The following is a 20,010-nucleotide window of genomic DNA, read 5'->3' as shown; positions in this document are numbered from 1 at the left end:
CATTGATCTCAGAATGTTTTAAAAACTAGTTTACCTAATGGCTTGCTTTACTTGCGGTTACAGACTGGCACCAATACACAATTTCCATCTCTTTCTATTTATTTTTAAAAATTTTTCTTATTATTTGCATAGGTGTAAGTAATACTAATTTCGTTTCCAAGCAGACGACATGACAGCAACACTTCTGATTCTGGTTTTACAAAACGCATGTTTTTTTTTTTTTTTAATAGTATTTTATTTTATTTATTTATTTTAATTTAATTTAATTTTTTTATTGTTAATAGTATTTCATTAAATTCGCTACTATAAAAGAAATTTTTAGACCTGTTTCATAAATAAATTAACAGGTATGCAATACGCATGTCTGCCAAATAAAGTTAAAAAGTATATAAACATAATAATTTGTGCATTGTTTTCAATTAGCGATCCCAGTTATATTTTGTAACAAAATACTTTTTTTTTTTTTCTCTCTCTTTTTCTTAAGGAATTTTTGCAATTTTACAATACTAGTGGCTAGATTCTAAATGAGTGCTATTATAGTGTATGAAAACTCAACTGAAGTTGAATCATTAAATGACGCCGACCTTCCAATTTTTATTTTTGTGAAAGAAATGGTTATTTTTATAAAACGATAATTTTAAAATCACAACTGTAGTTTTCTTTCACACTACATTTTCTTTTCTTTTTTTCTTACGGTAGTATGCATTGTATCGTCAAAATTAGAGCATTTGACAATCCAAAATTAAATCATTTATTAATTAAAAAGCGTTTAAAAAATTATTTAATTTATAAATTAAACTTTTTTTTTATTAGAGTAAAGTTTAAATTTTACTTGCTTACGTATGAAAACGACAAATATTAGCTTTAGGATTTAGCATTAGTTGAGGCATATGATGCAAGAAAATAAGCTTATAAACATAAATTCACCTCACTTACAGCATGAGTTTGTAACGCTTTATGTTCACGAACATTAAGAATTGTTTCTGATTACATAGGAATATTGAGAACGGATCGCCATAACTTCGAAGTTAGGAGAAGAAAGGGTTTGCATAGTGCAGTAGTTTCTAAAAAAAAAAAAAAAATAATAATAAATCAAACTCGCGCTTCCGCAGTTATAAAGTTGAACTAAACCCGAGACTGCTACCATTCTCGGCATTCGGACCTGTTGAGAAACATTGGCATTGGAAACGCTATCAGAGAGAGAGAGAGAGAGCGTGCGTCCGTCCATGCGTGAGTGTACCCAGGCATTCCTGTATTGCGTTACTTCTATTGCTGCAGTTAGCATTAGTAGAGGCATATGATGCAAGAAAGCAAACATTCGACATCAGCCAAAAAAAAAAAAAAAAAAACCCTTCCCATTTCACCCATCCATTTGATGGAAATTTGTTCCAGCAATCAACTACCCGCTGGCTAAACGCAGATTTCTGCACATCTATTCGACAACTGTCCTCAGTTTCAGTTTATGCCCCTCAGGTTTGTATTCTGAGCAAGAGGAAGAATCGCATCAGCATTGAGCCTGCTCAATCCATTCAGTGCCTTATACACCTCGATCAGATCACCTCGCAGGTGCCTAGTCTCCAGACGCTGCAATTTGCAGAACTTAAAGAACTCCGTGAGGGCACCCCTTTGTTCCCTTCTTTGTACTCGTTCTAGCAACTCTACATCCTTCCTAAAATGAGGCTTCCAGACCTCTATGCAGTACTCAAGGTGTGGCCTGACCATTGTCTTATACAAATGGATAATCACCTTTTCCCTACTAGCAAAATTCCTGCATATCATTGACAAGACCCCACGACCTGCTCTGGCAGCCTCTCTGCACTGCTCAGAAAACTTTTTTTTCGTGCCAGATTAAGAAAAAGCTCTTAGGCTGTGGTTCCATCAACGGCCATGAACTCAGTGTAAGCTGCGTAATGCCCACTGAAATAGAAATTGTAGTGTGTTTTGTTTTTTGCTAAGGGAAATTTCGAAATGACGTCATAAGTAATGGATCCATCCATTAAGTTCTAATAAATTCAGTAAGATCTTACTGTACATCCAGAAAGCTGTTTTTTTTTTTCTAATTATTACGATATTTTAATTACTACAGAATGTCATTAAAATCCGAAGAATTTTCTCAACTGATCGGTGAACATCAAAGGAAAACAAGAGATCCGAAGACGCTGACAAACACTTTGAGACGGGAAAATGGAGCAAATAAAATCGTGTGGGACATTGTCAAATTACTTGACAAAAGGACCCTTGGGGGGGAGGGGGTGATTAAGGCGAAATTGTACGATGCATAAGTTTAGACTTTTTTTTTTCTTAATATAATTTCATAATAAATAAATAATATGAAGTGGAGTATTTCGTCACGATATAATAGGAATGGGGTGAAAGCTATTCTGAAATATAACGGGAGGAGGGTTAAAAAAGAAAAATTGCAATTATGTAAATTGTATGAATGGCCCTTAAAAAAGATGAATTACTATTGCCATTATAAACTTTTTCCGTCTTAGACATCTGATGTAATCTGAACTTGACCTAAAATTGAAACTTCAAATAAAACAACGCATACACCAAACGACTGAACTGCAAGGGAAGGGTATAAAGCTATTCTGGTCACGTGTATACTTGCACAAAAATATTCTCGGGGTAACTGGCGTATTGAAAATTGACTAACGAAAGAATGAAGAATCGTCCACAGCGCTTGCATGAAAGATCTCATAAAAAGAGCGTTATTCTTTCCCCATTCCCGAATGGACATCTTAAAATGCTTTTTTTTTTCTTTTGTCCGTGGTACGCAATGACACGGCACGCAAGCATATTTACATTAAGAAATTATAATACGAGGGTTGAAAAGTTCGTAGCCTGAGTATGAAGGGGATAGTGTTAAAGAATTAAAATTTTCTGCACTTAATGTACTGCATAATACCTTAAACAGTGACCTACCAAGTTTCATGCAGTTTCAATAACGTCGTTTTTAATTACAGTCAACAAAGTTGTGTGAATGAGTAAAAATGGACGAAATCAGGCTATGCAGTCATTCAGTATCTGGGAGGGAGAGAGTAACGTCATGAGGATATAGTTAATATAGTTACAACACTCTGGGAGGATGCCCCTTCCTGTTCCATGGTTATAAAGTGGGCACCAGAACTTAAACGAGAGAGAGAGAGAGAGAGAGAGAGCCAGCCTGGAAGATGACCCACGCTGTGGAAGACTTGCAACGTCCATCACTCCAGAAGTTGACAGTGTGCATGATATGGTGACGAATGACAGTTCGGTACATTGCCAGAGTCTTGGGTAGCTGCTCTGAACGTCTGTGCCACATAATAACAGGTTCTTGCTATGAAAAAGGTTTCAAATCCTAAAGTTGTTGACAGTAGATGAAAAACATACAAGAGGTGACAAGTCAAATGAATAATTTGAATCATTTTTCAAGCAGATCCAACAGATTTTCTTGCAAGGTTTGTGACTATGGATGAGACGTGGGTTGATCACTTTCATCCAGAGACAAAGGATGTTCACAGAATGTAAAAAACTCTTCTGTCCCTCCCAAGGAAGCCATGTTGATTCCTTCTGCTGGCAAGGTGATAGCATCAGTTTTTTGGGACGTTAATGGAGTGTCGCTAGTGAAAGACCTTCAGAAAGGCCACATAGTCACAGGTGTATATTACGCAGACCTTGTGAGACATTTATGTGAATCACCAAAGACAAATGCCGCAGAAAATTCAGCAAAGCAGTTTTGTTCCACTAGGACAACGCGCCTGCTTACAAGTCAGTCACTGCCATGGCTACACGGCATGAGTGCAGCTAATCGTGCAGCTTAGAAATCTTGGACCATCCACGATTTCTAAAAATTAACTGGCTGACAACCATTTTCCCACAGACAGTGATGCCGCTGCTGCAGGAGATGCTTTCCTGGAGTCCAAGAGAAAAACTTCTCAGCTGGAATCAATGCATTGCAACATCGGTGGCAAAAATATATTGACTCCAAAGGGAACTATGGGGAATGTCTCAAGTCTTGAAAAGTAACACATTACCAGATTCCTCAAATAAACTCTTCGTACTCGGGCCATTAACTTTTCAAACGCCCCTCTCACTTTTAAAAATTACTTAACCCAAGCATCATGATGTAAATCCTTACATTAGGGATGAGAAGGGTTGGTAACACGTATGCTATGTAACAAGTTTTTTAATAACGACCAGAGTAGAATTCTACTTTTTTTTCTTTTTTTTTTTCGTAAATTATAGTGTGCACGAATAAAAAGTTATTGCAGCGTGTATTTATCATTTTTTTTTAGTTTTTGAAGAATGTACACCATTCTACAAAAAGGCCCCGGACCCACTGTTTATTAAAAAACAAAACATTAGTTTTTATTCAAAGGAATTAATAGCGTGTTTATCCACCTTTTGGCCGTAATGATTGGTTTAATAATTCCTGGAAGGTTTTTTTACTAAATCCTGTTAGAAAACCGGTGGTACTGTGCTCATCTCATTTTAAGCATTCGTGAGCTCCACTAACGAAGTTGGCTGGCTTAACCTTTCCCTTGTCCACCAGTATAGGACACGGCATTCGTGGTCCCACGCACTGATGATTGACCAGTAGATCTAGTCTCTAGCAGGAGAAACTCGCCCACCATGACATCTCTTTTGATTTTAGACTTGAGACATTCCTCATGTAGTAAGCATTGTGGGAGAGCATGTGAATTGACTCGCCATCCACAGGACTGCTTTTCATTGATCCACAGATACCAAGTACATTGAACTTACGACACGAACTTAGTCCACGAAAACTTATAACATGCAATTTCCTACCTGTCATGGAAACACAATTTTCTGTGGTAACTTAACTTATTCTCTAGGTCTCACGGCCATATGAGATAACCAGCGGTCTCGAGGTGCGTCAGCTCCTATCAATCAGTATTTTACACCTACCTGTTTTTTTTTTTTTTTCTTGATTTTTGTTATAATTGGACTTCCATTTCTTCGGCTCGTTGCGGATTTTCAGCCTAGGAATGTTTAACTTCTGAGTAGTACGCACAGATATTTCCTCCACATGAATCAATTATGACTCCCCTCTGAAACACTGGTAGCTCTTTCATTGTACATTCGGCGTATACGTTTGAAATTAATTCTGTAAGCTTCAATTCTACAAGTACACGTTTGAAATGAATTCTTGTAGACTAACTGTTGATGCCCTCTATAGTCCAAAATGCTTTCGTGTTTCGTAGTCCATTTCCTGGAACCAGAATGGCCATTCCCCCCCCCCTCCCCCTGTGTCTAGGAGCCCTGGTACACTTATATTTACAATCCCTAAAATAAGGTCACGAGGGGGCCTTAGACCCTCGTTCTTGCGGAAACACCACGATTTTGAGACCCTGAGGCAACCAAGCCACAGCACCTCTGTGTCAAAAACATTTGGTAGAAAGTTCATATTGTTTAAATTCTCTGAAAATTTCTTAGTGCTGACTTTTTGGGACATATGGGCATGTCCTTTTTGATTTTTTAAGGAAGAATCACAACTCTGGACCGTATGTTTTGTTTATTTTTCATATCAGCTAATGCGTTTAGATTCTGTAATTTATTTAATGGTTTTTCTAAAATCATATTTTTACGATTCAGCAGTCCTAATTTAAATTGTAAAACACCAGTCACCTGGCAGATTACTCTTCTCAGCTTTTTTTTTTTATGCCACACCATCATATGATCATCATAATTAAATGCAGATTATTGCGGCAATATATCGACTGCACGACCTAGAAAGGACAAATTTCAGTAGGGTTAACTTGCCATGCTACTAATAAAATCATTAATAACATCGAATTTAATAGAGATCGTGCCAAGCTACTTATGTCCCTATTGAACCTTGTAATTGAAAACTGCATTACGTTGAAGGCAAAGTTAACGCGAGAAATTCAAATACCAGTGATAATGGTGAGAAATGTCTTGAGGTGCTCCTTAGGTCATCTTTTCCTTCTTAATTCCATAAAGGAGCTTAGTGCACGAAGACATGTTAAAAGACGTGACACTATAAGTACCTTTTTTAAGACGAATCACGCCAGACATAATTCGTAATTCTCCTATTCCAGCTGCCGCATACGACTAAAAGAGAAATGGGAAGTCATTGTATCACAAGAATGCTAGTGGGAGAAGTACTGAAGAGTATATACCGAAGAGAGAAGTACTGAGCAGCACAATATCTTTTCTGGTGAATAGTACCGTAGTCCGGAAGTTCGGCGCCTGGGATAGGATAACATTACGAATAATGCACAAAAGAATGCCATACGAGGGACGTTCACAGGGCTTCTGCCTGGTCCGCACACTCATTTGTAATTGATATATATCTTTGGTGGCCTGAAACTTCACTTTTATCACTAAACTTCCAAGAAACTCCTTGCGTCATTAGAGAAATACAAAAGAGAATGAAACTTTAATACCCTTATAAATGAACTTTCAGTGAACAGCCATAAAATATTCGGAGGAAAGTTTTCGATTTACCCTGTAATGAAGTCAAATGGATCTTGTGCACGTGGAGGAATGTGATAATAGTGTTGACTTAAAGCTAACGATGCTGAGAATGAATGTCTGTAAAATACTGTACTTGCACTTAATTTCCTAAAAGAATAAACGCAATAAACAGTATTTTTCTTCAACCTGACGACATTATTTATTATGTTGACGAAGATTTCTGTGCAATTAATCACTGGTATTGTGTATAGCAGAAGATTAATTTATCTAACACGAAAGAATATATCAGAAGACGTCATTCTGTTCGTCTGCATTGTAATATTAGTAAATATTTTAGCGAAACTCATACGAAATAATATGAAATTCTATTTTAAGTGCATTTTTATGTATTTACATGCAGCTCATTATGCAGTTTTGCCCGTAGATGTCCTAAAAGACACGAAACTAAGACGCAAAAGGTGACCTTTCGGCACACACACCACCTTATAAGAATTAACTCCACCCTTTAACAGCCAGAGGCCTCTATGGCATTAAGAGAAAAAAAAAAAAAAAACTTGCGAGTGGAGACACGTGTTTGAAATCCTTTAGATCAGAAAGAATGACACGAAGTTAACGCGTTACTTCAGAACTTGAAGATAATTATTAGTGAAGCTAAAATAAAAATGCTTATTTTTGGATAATAGAAGATAATCTTGGATATTAAAGATAATCCTAAATTATTATTGTGTAAAAAGTTATACATGTGAATAGGAGGAGGAACATAGCTTGGCGGGGAAAAAATTTATTTAATTTCTCCCCCATACAAAAATGATTGGATCAACGGGGTTCACTAAACCCACGATTTCTTATCAGCGGGTTCTGACCTCGTGAATCCTTCCCTACAGCTTAGCTCTGTTTGCGTTCGTTTCAGAAGTACACGAATTACGTTTTGAGACTAAACTCAGGACAAGGAACAACTTTCCCAGTCCTGAGTTCAAGACTTGTTTTATTGGATTGGTTTGGTTTAGTTTTGATTTTACTGGCGCAAATGTTTTACTGGACTTTAGGCACATCAGCGACCTAGACCATATTGCGCCGTATATATTATGTCTGTAAATTGCGTGTGCTCTTGGTCGATTTGCCTGTTTGCCGGATGAAAAACCATTCTAACCTCGCCTGAAGACCGATTTAGCAATGTTAGATACTCAACCATGTTGTGATAAAGGCCCACAAAAATTAACTCGGGTCTTTTCCATCTGGTGAGGGAAGGGTGGTGATTATACCAACTTTCTAATTTAAATTTTTAAAATTAAAAAAAATGAAATGTCTAACTTTTTTTTAAATTTACAAATCATGAAATCTGAACTGTGATAATTAGTCCATTTCTTAACATGGAATTCAAAAATTTCAGCTTAAATACAGCAAACAAAAAAAAAAAAAAAAACCAGACGACGAATACCCTAAACCTAAAAATAAGCAAGGATCCGTACCCATTTTGTCTGGCAAATAGTAATCATGATAAGGTTAATCAGAAAGAAACACCACTGTGTGAAACTGAAAACACCATCTTATTACATTTTATATGGTTAAAGGCAAGTGAGTATACCCCAGGGGCTCACATCTAGTGAGTATGGGCTTGGCACACCCAGGGTCCTGAGCTGGATATCATCATTCTTCTTTTTCTTGGTGATTCCCTTCTATTTCTCTCTCTCTCTCTCGGGGTAATTCAGAATATTTTTTTTTTTTTTTTTTTTTTTTTTTTTGGCTGGTGCAGCATAAGCCTCAGGCTTCCTTGCACTCTATGGCTAATAATAATACTATGCCTACTGTGATCTGTCAGGAGAGGAGCTTTAGGATCAAACGAGAACTTCTGTCACAAAAGTTTTACAAATTGGGCGGTCATTCAATATCACAATATATAAAGACCAGATTACTTTGTCCCAATAAAGCAAAGTATAATTCTGTCACAAGAAAAAATAAGCCGATAAGTTTCTTTTCTCCACGGTAAGTATCCTTTAAACTTCGATAGGGAATGAGAATTGAATCCAGGGCTTCTTAAAACTTCGTGGAAGAGTGTGAGCAATATCCACTGCTATCTGGGTATTTTACTTGACTTGCATTAAGCGGACAGCACTTGATCTATACTATGATACCAAAATTACTGGAATACCTAACGAATGAGTAAATTTTATAAATTGTTTGTTTGTTATGCAAATATTGTAGAGGCCACTTCGTTTTTCGGAAAGGCAATTGTAGCAAAGAAGTCGCTGCAATTGTATTTCATCAACAGGAAAGGAATGAACCACTTTGGTTAACTAGATATGAATGGTATAACTACTGATGACCGTATACAGGTTGCTGACAAACTGAATAAATATTATACATCTACATTGATGCGTGAAGACGTTTTAGGGATGATACCAGAAGTATACTTTTAAATGGAAATTAAGTGTTTTGTGATAACTGAGAGAAAGTTGAAAAATAAATTGTTGAAGCTAAATGTGAATAAGGCAGCTGATGAGATCTAACCAATTATATTAAGAGAAGCAGCAAAATATGTAAGCAAACCTTTTCCATCATTGACACCATTCTTGGGTTCAGAGAACGTCCCTACGAATTGGAGATGTGCAATTGTCTCTGTTCACAAGAGGGAAGGATCAACGGTCGAAGTGAGTATTTACAGATCTTTGATTTCTTGTCTTGGAAAAATAATGCAGGGGAATCTAGAGGTGATGTAGCATCACGGTAGTACAAAACAAAAAAGACCCTAGAAGTAATTGTGCAGTTCGATATGAAGTTCTCTTGGCATAAATAAACCCAATCTCTTTGCATCGAATTTCTGGCTGCTCAAATGGGCTATTCACATAAACTTCCTTCCCATTGCACAACAACAACAGCAATGGCTGTTGTTCTGCACAGATACAAAGGCCATCAACGCTTCCTAAATGTAGGCTTCCAAACCTGTATTTAAGATGTGGCCTGACCACTGCATTATACAACGGAATAATCACCTCTTTGTCCCTGCTGGTCAAATTCCCCGTATATCGTTTACAGAACTGCACGAACTGGATTTCCACACTACCCTTTTGGGATAAGTGTTACTCGATAGTCCCACAACCAACTCTGGGCAACTCCTAAGCCATGCTCCCATAAAATTTGACTCCACATTTTCAGATCGTTTTCTGCCAGCTCAGCTGCTTCCACTTGCTCAAGTGCTGGATTCCGACTTCACCATGTTTGTGGAGAACAGAATTTATCTAAAATCATCCTGAATCAAGTCTTCTTTCAACAGCGTCCTTCTTAATGGCTAGCTGCCAGTAGTTTTTCCTATGTCATCTGCTGTGGCAGATATTTGTCTCAGCATGCACAATTTCATCATCTGTGGACCTGCATGAAGATAAAATATCACTGATTCGCTTCGATGCCTTGTAATTTTGACTGTTTCTTTCTACAAGTTCTTTCTACTGTTCAACAAGCTCAGTTTGCTCTGAATATTAAGCTATGCTGTATAATTTTTTTTTTTCCCCCATTTATATCCTATTGATACCGTACATAGATTCTTTTATTCGCGATGTGCTGACTCCTTTACTTTGATGCTGGGCTCCATCCTACTAATTCATCTGCCATTTCTTGTAATACCCCTCGTCTTTTAGCCGTGAAGGTCAAACTACTAAATGTTGTACCTATTATATGTACATATTTCTAGTAATAAACGTCTGTCTTTCTCTCTCAGTGCGAACAGGCTGCAAGGTCAGTTCATGGAGTTGTGTAAATGATATACAGGAATTTGACCAGTAGGGACAGAGTTGATTATTTCGTTGTATAAGGCAATGGTCAGACCACATCCTGAATACTGCATACAGGTTTGGAAGCCTACATTCAGGAAGGATGTGACTAGGTATCTGTGATCTGATTGAATGGTTTGAGCAAACTCAGTGCTGTTGGGATTCTACCTCTTGCTCAGATTCCGCATGTTATTTTTTATTTTTTAGGAGCATTAGCAACTAAGGCCATATTGCTCCGGGATATGCGGTGGTCATTCCGTGACCTTTCCGCATCCTCCGTATTTGGTAGTGACGGGCTCGAACCCCGGTCTAATCAAGAAGCGTGTGCTACTCACTGCTGCTCCTTCCCACCTGGCTACGGAAGCGCCCTTTCCGCATCTGAAGGGGCATAAATTGAAATAGAGGAAAGACTGTTGTAGAATATATGTGCGGAAATTTGCCTTTAACCAGCGGATGGTTGATTGCTGGAACAAACTTCCATCTGTCGTTGTAGAAGTTGACAGCTTAAATAAATTCAAGGCTGAACTAGACAAACTTTTGGAGTAAGTAGATGGGTGAAACGGGAAGGGTGTTTTTTTTTTTTTTTTGCTGATGCTATATAAGATCGTATACGCCTCAATCAGATCACCTCTCAGGTGCTTAGTCTCCAGACGCTCCAATCTGAAGAACGGCTTACGAGTGAAGCGCCTCCGTAGCCAGGTGAGCAGGAGTGGCATTGCGTAACACCCGCTTCTTGATTAGATCGGGGTTCGAGCCCGTGACCACAAAATACGGAGGATGCGGGAAGGTCAGGGAATGACCACCGCATATCCCTGGAGCAATATGGCCTTAGTTGCTAATGATCCTAAAAACCAAATAACAAACAACAAACAGTGTTTGTGAATTGGAAGGTTGCTTTATATTTTTTTCTGGATCAAAAGCGAGGAAGTACTTCGAACGACCATAAAACAATCGTTCAACGACGGAAATAACACGATAGATGAAAGTTTAGTTTTCAATAATTTGTACTTCAATGTTGGAACGATTTCAGTGGTTGTAGTCTGATTTTGGACTGATTTCTTTTTGGTTGGTAGCGAAGAAAGAGTAATATCACCAATTGGTTCCAGTACGAACATCTTAGATGTTCCGTTATTTACAAGCACTCAAAACGCTTTTTTTTTCTTCTTTTTTTTTAAATTGCATTTAAAAGCGCGTATACTCCTAGATCCTATGTTAGGAGAAACTTGAATAAGAAAGTTGCACACAAATTTCTCCTCTCAGAGTGAACTGAATGCCGTTGATAATTTTTCTTCTCCCTTATGCCTGTTTTTAAGTAAATAAAAAGTATTATTGGACTCGTTTCATTTTAAAGAACGCTACTTTGAAATACTGTGTACGGCATAGACTGTTCTTTAAGATTAAACCTTAATGTTGGGCTGCCTGCAAACAAACAAACACGGCTCATATAATGGGTGTGCCATTTTGCTATGTAGACAGGTTTGGCTGTTCCAGTTTCAGAATTAAACATGAGAAATTGCATGGTTAAAAGAGAACAAACATACATTGTAGTTGATTTATTTAAAGTTAAGCATTATAAGTTACTTCATTTTGCTCAAAGTGACCCAGATGAGAAAGTTTGAAGGTTTCTTGTATTTATGTTGTTTCTTACCTAAACTGTGAAGTATAATTGATCCGTCTCTTTAAATTATCCAACTAATAATGAGTCTCCATTAACAAATGGGATATTGTGCGTACAGTCTAGAATCAAAAAACCATCAAGCCTGGTACTGAAACTGAGTTCAATATAATCTTGGATGTGTCGCTGGTGGCGCAGTTGTTACTCTTTTGCCACCAGGAAGTAATTTTTCAGAATAATCTGAATATGGCGGATGTGTTGCGTGATAAGCAGAGATCTCTGATTGAATCTTTGACTGCGAAAGGAGAAAAGCCGATAGAAATCCACGAACATCTCTTGTTTCCTATGACATTTTATTTCTCCGGATTCGTAAAGCTACACCAATAACAATTTCAAGATAACAACCAACGTAAAAGTATATTATGCAAACCTGATGCTAATATGTCATATTACTGATAGAACTCTGTTGGCAACACTGAGCGTCCATGTGTCACCATAGCTGGCGTTATTTGGAAATAGTCCATTTTTGAAATGGCGGCACCCTTGCAGTTATGTACCAAGGTAGAAATGCGATCTCTAGTCCAAATTTTGAATACACAAGGATTAAAAACCGCAGAATGTTGGCTCATTGTGTGTGTGTGTTCACACCTGGGTGGTCACCCACAATGTGCATGGAGGTTATACCCAGGGTTACTAACAGTCCCACCGTAGTGAAGGTGCAAGCAGAGGATTTGGCTGTCACAGACCGTCTGGACTTTGCCGAAATTGGGTCCACGTGACTTGAATGTCACCCGAATATCAGTTCCATAGCGTTTTAGACTCCCAGGTAGCAAGTTCAGCTTATCTGGCATATCTGAGAGAATGTCTGTGACAACCTCAAGGGATAATGTTGACTTTCTGCTTATTGAAGTTCAGCATGGGCAATTAAGCTGCCTGCTTCTTTTAATTTTATGAAAATGGTACTTCCTATTTAGAGTATTATTTGGGGGTGATCCATTTTAGGACACTTTCTGTATAGTTTGTTTCCTAATAAACTGAAGGGAAGAAATTTCTACACAAAGCGCCATCTGCGTTCATTTCGGAACTGTTTTTATCATTTAAACTATAAAAACAGGGCATGGTAATCTTTTTTAAATTTATTTTAATGCTGCTAACTTCATGTGGAGTAAACTTCTATATTTTGTTACCGTCATTATATAAATCCCTAAATTATCTGCACTGCGAAATTAGGGTAAGAGAGTAAATCTAAACACCAGTCATAAGTGGAAATAGCGCGCATGCCATGAATGTTTCTCTCTCTGGAATCTAAACTTTGGTTTAATGGCATGGAAAGCTAGTTTATAAACGAATAGGTTCTTAAACTCCTTTGAGGTCACAACCCTTGTTCCCTTTTCTCAGTGACAAAAAAGAAAGATGGACTAGCAAATTTAGAAACATCAGTAACACTTGTTTAAAATCAACAAACAAAAGCTCGCGCAAAATTCCTCTTACGAAAGTAAAATCTAGATTATTCAGTACCAATGCTCGATTTACAGGTAGTTAATGATAGGATTATAGTCTAAATCGAGGGAGAGGGAAACTGAAGAACATTGCAGCAAACCTACATGTTGTAGAGCTTATACTTTAATCCATGTTTATCTGTTTCGGTCCATTTTTTGAGAAGGGAGAATGTCTTTTATTGGTAGCCTGCACATTAGGATGCCTTTCTAACGAACTAAGGGGAGAATCAAATGTATATGGCATCATCCAAGAATCTGATACGCACACCCTATTTCAAGTAGTGACACTACATGTGATGGCCTGCGTCCTATGTTTATAAACAAGTCTTAGTGAAAGTAAGATAACGTTAGTCATAATGTTGTAAGAACGTCAAATCTTTCGGTGATAAAATCAATCAACTGGTTTGATCCTTATTTATTCCAAATTTAAACTTAGCTCGTGGCCACTCAAGAGGCTGGACGCGGCCGTACATTTAAAACATTTTGAACGTTCCTATTAGTAACATTTTTGGAGGATAGTTCATGTTCTGTCAAAAGATTATAGTCGCAACGTAGGACATCTGTATGTACTCTAATACACTGGTGTTCAAAGAAAGTGCATCACCTAGGAATTTCACATTTTTAACCCTTTTTCGCGATGGTATGTACATTGATGACTATCATCACAAATAGAAATATAAACAAAAGATATTTATTAATAGTTAAGGAAAATATTTGACAGGTGCTCTCAAAATACTCCAAAATGAGCATTTGCAACCATACAACAGTTTTGGTAAACACGACAATTATGGCTGAAATGTTATCAGAAGCCCTCAATTTGCTTCAGTTTATCACTTTAAATGGAAAACAAAATGAAAAGTTCACCAGGTGCAAACTAATATTCAGTTGAACCGCCGCTGGCCCTGATGACAGCGGCACACCGTCGAGGCATTGACAAGATCAATTTCTGAAGATAATCAACTGATAGTTCATGGTTCCAAACACGAATTATGAAGTTCACGAAGGGTCTTCGGTTTCTTTCTGGCAACTGCAGAGTCCACACGATGCCAACAGTTCTCTATAGGATTCAGGTCCGGGCTGTTTCCTGGCCAGATAAGAGATGTAATGGACCGTTCTTCCAACCATTTTTTTTTTTCACATGAAACAAATGTAAACACATTCTGTTGAACCTCTAATGCAGAAATGAAGCTAAAGTAACTACAGAAGTGCCTACTTATACTTTTCGCCCGATGACAAGGAGCAGAGTCGTCCTGAAAGATGCAGTCACTTGGCAGGTTGAAATGTTCTCTAATGGTTGGCAGCAATTTGCCTTCCAATATAGTCAGGTATCCATTGGCATTTACGGAACATTTTTATAAACTGCAGGTGACCTACTCCACGATATGAAATGCATCCCCATATCATTTGGCTGGTGGGGAATTTCACTGTAGACACCATACAGTCTGGGTGGTATTCTTCACCGCGTCTACGGCGAATTGTTTGTCTCCCATCAAAGACATGCAGGTTGAATTTCTTCTCATCCAAGAAAATAACTGACTTCGACTGCTCGGAGGTCCATTTGACATGCACCTTCACTAAATTAATCGGGCCCTTTTCATTTTGAGTGAGGAGGTGCTTCTTCTTAGGACGACGGGCTAAAAGTCCATTTTTGGAGAAGCGTCTTCTGACTGTTATTGCACTTGCTACCACTCCTGTATGTTCTTCCTTCTCTTTTCAGCTCAGACGAAGAAGCTTTACGGTTTTTAAGGCATAAGCGCTTCGAAACGGGGTCCTGTTTTGGCGTTGAGACTCGTTTGCGTCCGGTTCCTTTTTTCCTATCAGCAGAACCAGTATTCTTGAGATTTGAAAAGAAATCTACTCACTGTCGACTGATTACAAGACACTATAAGCAATATGACGGGAAGAACATGCTTCCTCACGTAAAGCAACAGTAGCACTCTTTCTTCGTGGCGTCAACTGTACGTAACTCGCCATCCTGACACAGTCAAGGAATGACTGCAACTCTTATAGAGCGTGCTTATATAGCTGAAAGTAACAGTTGATGCAATATTACGTAATCACCTACGCGTGTCAATTTTATCTGATGCAATATTACGTAATCACATACGCGTGTCAATTTTATCTGATGCAATATTACGTAATCACCTATGCGTGTCAATTTTATCTGATGCAATCTGTAAGAAATATTGCCATATACTTACGTTATTCGGACGACAATTACAATTTTAAGGGGTTATGCACTTAGAACACCAGTGTATATCAGTCAATTTACAAAATTTTGGACGATGATTTTTTTTTTTTTTTTTTTTTTAGTCCATTAAAAAATCACAATATTTAAGCGAATAATTTTCCTTGATAAAAGAATTTTCACTAATTCTTTTCTCACTGAAATAAAAAAAAAAAAATTAACTACAACAAAAGTTGAATCTAATTTTTTGCACCAACTGCTTAAGTTCCGCTGTTAGACTATGTGATTCCGACATACTTGTACTGTATGTTCATCTCGGTAGATAGTATTAAAGTTAAAAAGATTAAGACTGAGGGCAAATGGGAGCACTTTAGGAAAAGAAACCTGCTTGTTTGGGCCAGGCGTAGCTGAGTGGTCAATTAGAAAACACAGTAGTTAAAGCTGTTGAGTTTACTGCAGTTCGAGTACACTTGAGTGCCAAGTACGATTAATGATAATATTCATTTCATAATGATTACGTGCAAACTCCAGATTTGTGATTGTGCTGAAGTATAAACAGAACACTTAATTTTTAAATTATAAGGGCGGATCAATAAATAATGCACAATTACTCACACACGTGCATACATAAGGAAAGGGGAGTGATTTATGATGTACATTTGTTGTACTACCAAAAATCCATTAACACACCCAATATTTTTCTGGTGTTTTTAAACCTGAAGATATGGATGGACAAAATGACAGCTGTTTCCGGCAACGGCATGTTAAGGAGGTTCAAAATGGGTGATCAGTCGGCCAGCATCTATCCATTGAAAACTCCTGGCAGTCTATAGGGATCAGACAGTTGATCGAAATAACGTCCACAGGTGGCACCAACGGTTTCGAGGAGGTGATTTCGATATCAAGGACAAACCAAGAGCTGAAAGACCAACGTCTGTCACAAACAGTGAAAAACGAAGAACTCGTTGACCAGTTCATTCGAAATGACAGGTGCATAACCTAGACAAGTGATGGGGGTTGCGAAAATGTCAAAGGGAAGTGTTTTGACCATCAACAACAGACTGGGGTATAGAAAAATCTGTGCTCGGTGGATGCCTAAACTGCTCACATGAGAAATGATAGCTGCGATGCAAGAAATCTGTGAAGATCTTCTGGAGGGGCTTGGTCCTGAGTGCTTTAAAGGGGTCGTCACATGTAATGAAACATGACTCTTCCATTATGACTCTCAAACCAAACGACAATCCATGAAATGGGCACACCTGAAAACAAGAAGCCGAAGAGTTCCAAATCATCGATAAAACTTATGGTCTCCTTCCGGAATCAAAAAGGCATTTTTATTGATTTCTTGGAAAGCAGAAAAACCATCAGCAAAGAAAGATACTGCTTGTCCCTGGAAAAGCTTAATCGAGCGCTCTGAAAACCAAAAGACCTGAACAAGACATCAAGTTTCATTAGTACAACGCAAGGCCGCACACAGCACAGCTGACACTGTCAAACATTGTCCAGCTGGGATGGAACATAATGGTTCACGCCATGATCTCGCCCCATCAGATGTTTTTTGTTTCGTAGACTCAAACATATTACCACCTAAGCGGTAATATGTTTGAGAGTAATATGGAACCCATTTCTGACATTAAACGTTGTTGTAGACGTCAGCCTCCTGATTTTTACAAAAGTGCATTCACTGCCTTGAAAGAACACTGCAGAAAACGTTGTGGTTCTTACATTATATGTTCAAAAAAAAGTTGAAAGATTGAATTTTATGTATGATTATTGACTTTCCCTTGCAATTTACTTTTCTATTTAATGTAAATAATTAGAAAAATTCTCATAAAACAGTTGAAAATGAAACCCACTCGGCTTCCATGCATTTTTGTAAAGATTTTTTTTTTAGTTCGTTTACGAAATGGAAAATCATACAATTGTTCAATTAACTAAAAACAATTTTGCTTTTAAGATGTTTCGAAACCTCGTTGGGGTTCATTATGTTAATTAAGGTTATATTAATGCTAAAAGTAATTAATATTAGAAAAAATTAATTAAAAAGTTTTCTGTGACGTTCAGAGAAAGTTAAACGAAAAGTAAGGTTTCAGTTATAAAACCCGGGTGGCTAGAAAACTTCCGGAAATAAGTTGAACCACTCAAATCTGTAAATCACTGTGTCCTTAAACATCACCCTCATATTTCAAATTAATTTTGTTCAAATATTAGACAAATTTAATTGCCCTCTTATGGTTAAGTGTTAATCTTAGCTCGCCTTTTTCCCCTCTACTTTTGTTGACCTTAACAGATCCCAAAAGGATCGAAAACTGTTTTAAAAGCAATATTGTTTTAACAAGTAATTTAACGTGCTTTTTTAGTGTTTATCATCAATTAGGACACAACCTATTCATCAAAATAGTATGGATTGATAAAGATTATTAGAAAGAAAGGAGGCAAAGGATAAATAACCTTTATAAGGACCTATATAAGTAAACTTCAATGTAGAACGGCAGGTCTGAGTCTGATAAACAAACAAAAGCATATCACGAACATCTAGAGACTAGAAGGGCGAAGGGGAGAAAGAGAGACCTTGTCTGAATAAAAACAGCTTTGTTCGTTCGCGGGCTGCGTTCTTGGCTACACCTGCAGACAGCTTAGGCTGAAGAGTCTGAATTTCCTCGTTAGGATGCCAAATGTCAGTTATCAGATAGGAACTGTATTGTAAACTCCTCTACTAGTGCTGCACCTGTTTCTATCAACTTTAAGTTATTTACTGCTGGTCCAGCTTCAGTTGTTGGACAAGCCTTCGCGATAAATGCTCGCAGTAAATCAAAGGAAAAAAGCAGAGCAACCTGGCATAAATCACTTCCTGCTTACTTTTTCTTTGAGAAATACCAAGTTACTTGTATTAAATATATTGCGCATGCTCTCGAGGCTGTGCAGTGTGGCCCAGAAATTCTTGAACTTTGTGTTCATGGAAGTCTGTTAATTAGCCACGTCACACCAGACCGCATTCTGTTTGCTGTTTTTAAAATGTTTTTATAGCTATTCATAAGTTATATGCGCCATGCATCATTCCAGTAAGTCGTACGAAGCTGTTTATTTTGCAAATACTGTAGATCCTCTCAGTTTACTTCAACGAGAGAAAATCAAAATGGAATTTTTAGCCAAAACCGCGGCAAATTAAAGCCTACCTTGGTTGCGTGACTAATATGTAAGACGGGGAAGGACTGCACTGTCACGGAAGTAGTTTCATGAAGAGTGCAATATCCACAATTGGACTGCCCTGAAATAGCGTCCAGTCAATACAAGCCATAGTGCTTTAGTTTTTTTTACTGTATGTGTCAAGTGCTTATTCTAAAGATCGATTTTCCTGTTTTGCGAGATAGAGACCGTTTCCTCCTTGGTCAGGGCATCACAGGCTCAATCTCCCCCCCCCCCCTATTTAGAAGTAATGTCCTATTGCAAAAAAAAAAAGAGTTTCTAGAGATTTTGTTGTTCTTTCTCAACACAAAACAGTGGCTTTTTATAAAGGAGGTTATTAGATACCCACCATAAAATTGGTTATAATAAGCACTCAAAGCCGGTACCACTAAGCATGCGCACTCCGCAATGTCACAAGCTATCCACAGCATTTAGGGCAATAAGTTTCTTTGGTCTAATGATAGAGCTGATTTTTGTAAAGTCCGAAGCGGGATCTCAATTTGCTGTTCTTATTATGCGATCGCCTTATGAAGTTTCAGGTAAGTGTGTTTTACAAAACTAGAACCTATAAATGATATCCATCGCGGCAACACGCTGCGAATTCAGACACCCATCTTGGACCAAGAATTAAAAGTAGTAAGGGTATTTATTACTGATGTACACTGGTAAATATGTTTTTAAATGATCTTATTTTTTCTTTCTGTTCATTTAGTGATAATTGCAATACTACTGCAACTGGTATCATTACTAAATGTTATCAGTATTATAAAAAATCTTACTGTTATAGAATGCTCGCTCTCTCGATATACTAGTACCTGTGTGTCTGATGCACTTACCCACTGGCACATCCTGCCGTCTTGGGGAGAAGAATAAGAAAGACGCATCAGAAGAGTCGATGGCAGAAGCGAAAATCAAGTAAATTACTCTGAGACAGATCTTTCGCTTATAAAATAAATAAATTTTCTATTTATACTCCGGGACGACCAAACGGTCAGAGGAGTTCACAAGATAGAATACAAGAAACAGCACCGTATTCAGCAGTCACGGGCTTGAACACCGGTCACTCAAGGCACGTGTACTTATGCACCCGCGCGCCTGACCACTAGGCTACGGCGGCCTTTATCTTAGTGAAGCATCTGAAAATCTTATTTCAGACAGATTTGCCTGAGCACTGCTTGGAGAGTGTTTAGAAAACCGAAGGAGGCAGAGTCTCAACACTTTTGGAATAACCTTCTAAACAAGCATCCCATCTGATGCATTGCTGATTGTTTCTTTGCAACTTGGTAGCAAGTTTCTCTCTGACCTCTCACT

The 20,010-nt window shown here is 37.8% G+C and overlaps 1 protein-coding gene across 1 annotated transcript in view; it reads left to right on the top strand.

The window, feature by feature from the left end:
* LOC150085177 (WAP four-disulfide core domain protein 1-like) overlaps positions 1 to 20,010 on the top strand; it is a 95,700-nt gene that overhangs the window by 246 nt on the left and 75,444 nt on the right. The window lies entirely within an intron of this gene.

This window comes from Mastigoproctus giganteus, chromosome 5 (assembly GCF_048544385.1).
Source record: "Mastigoproctus giganteus isolate SK-2022 chromosome 5, ASM4854438v1, whole genome shotgun sequence".
Classification (NCBI taxonomy): Eukaryota; Metazoa; Arthropoda; class Arachnida; order Uropygi; family Thelyphonidae; genus Mastigoproctus; species Mastigoproctus giganteus.
The sequence above is the reverse complement of the archived record's forward strand: the minus strand, read 5'-3'. Positions and strand labels throughout refer to the sequence as shown.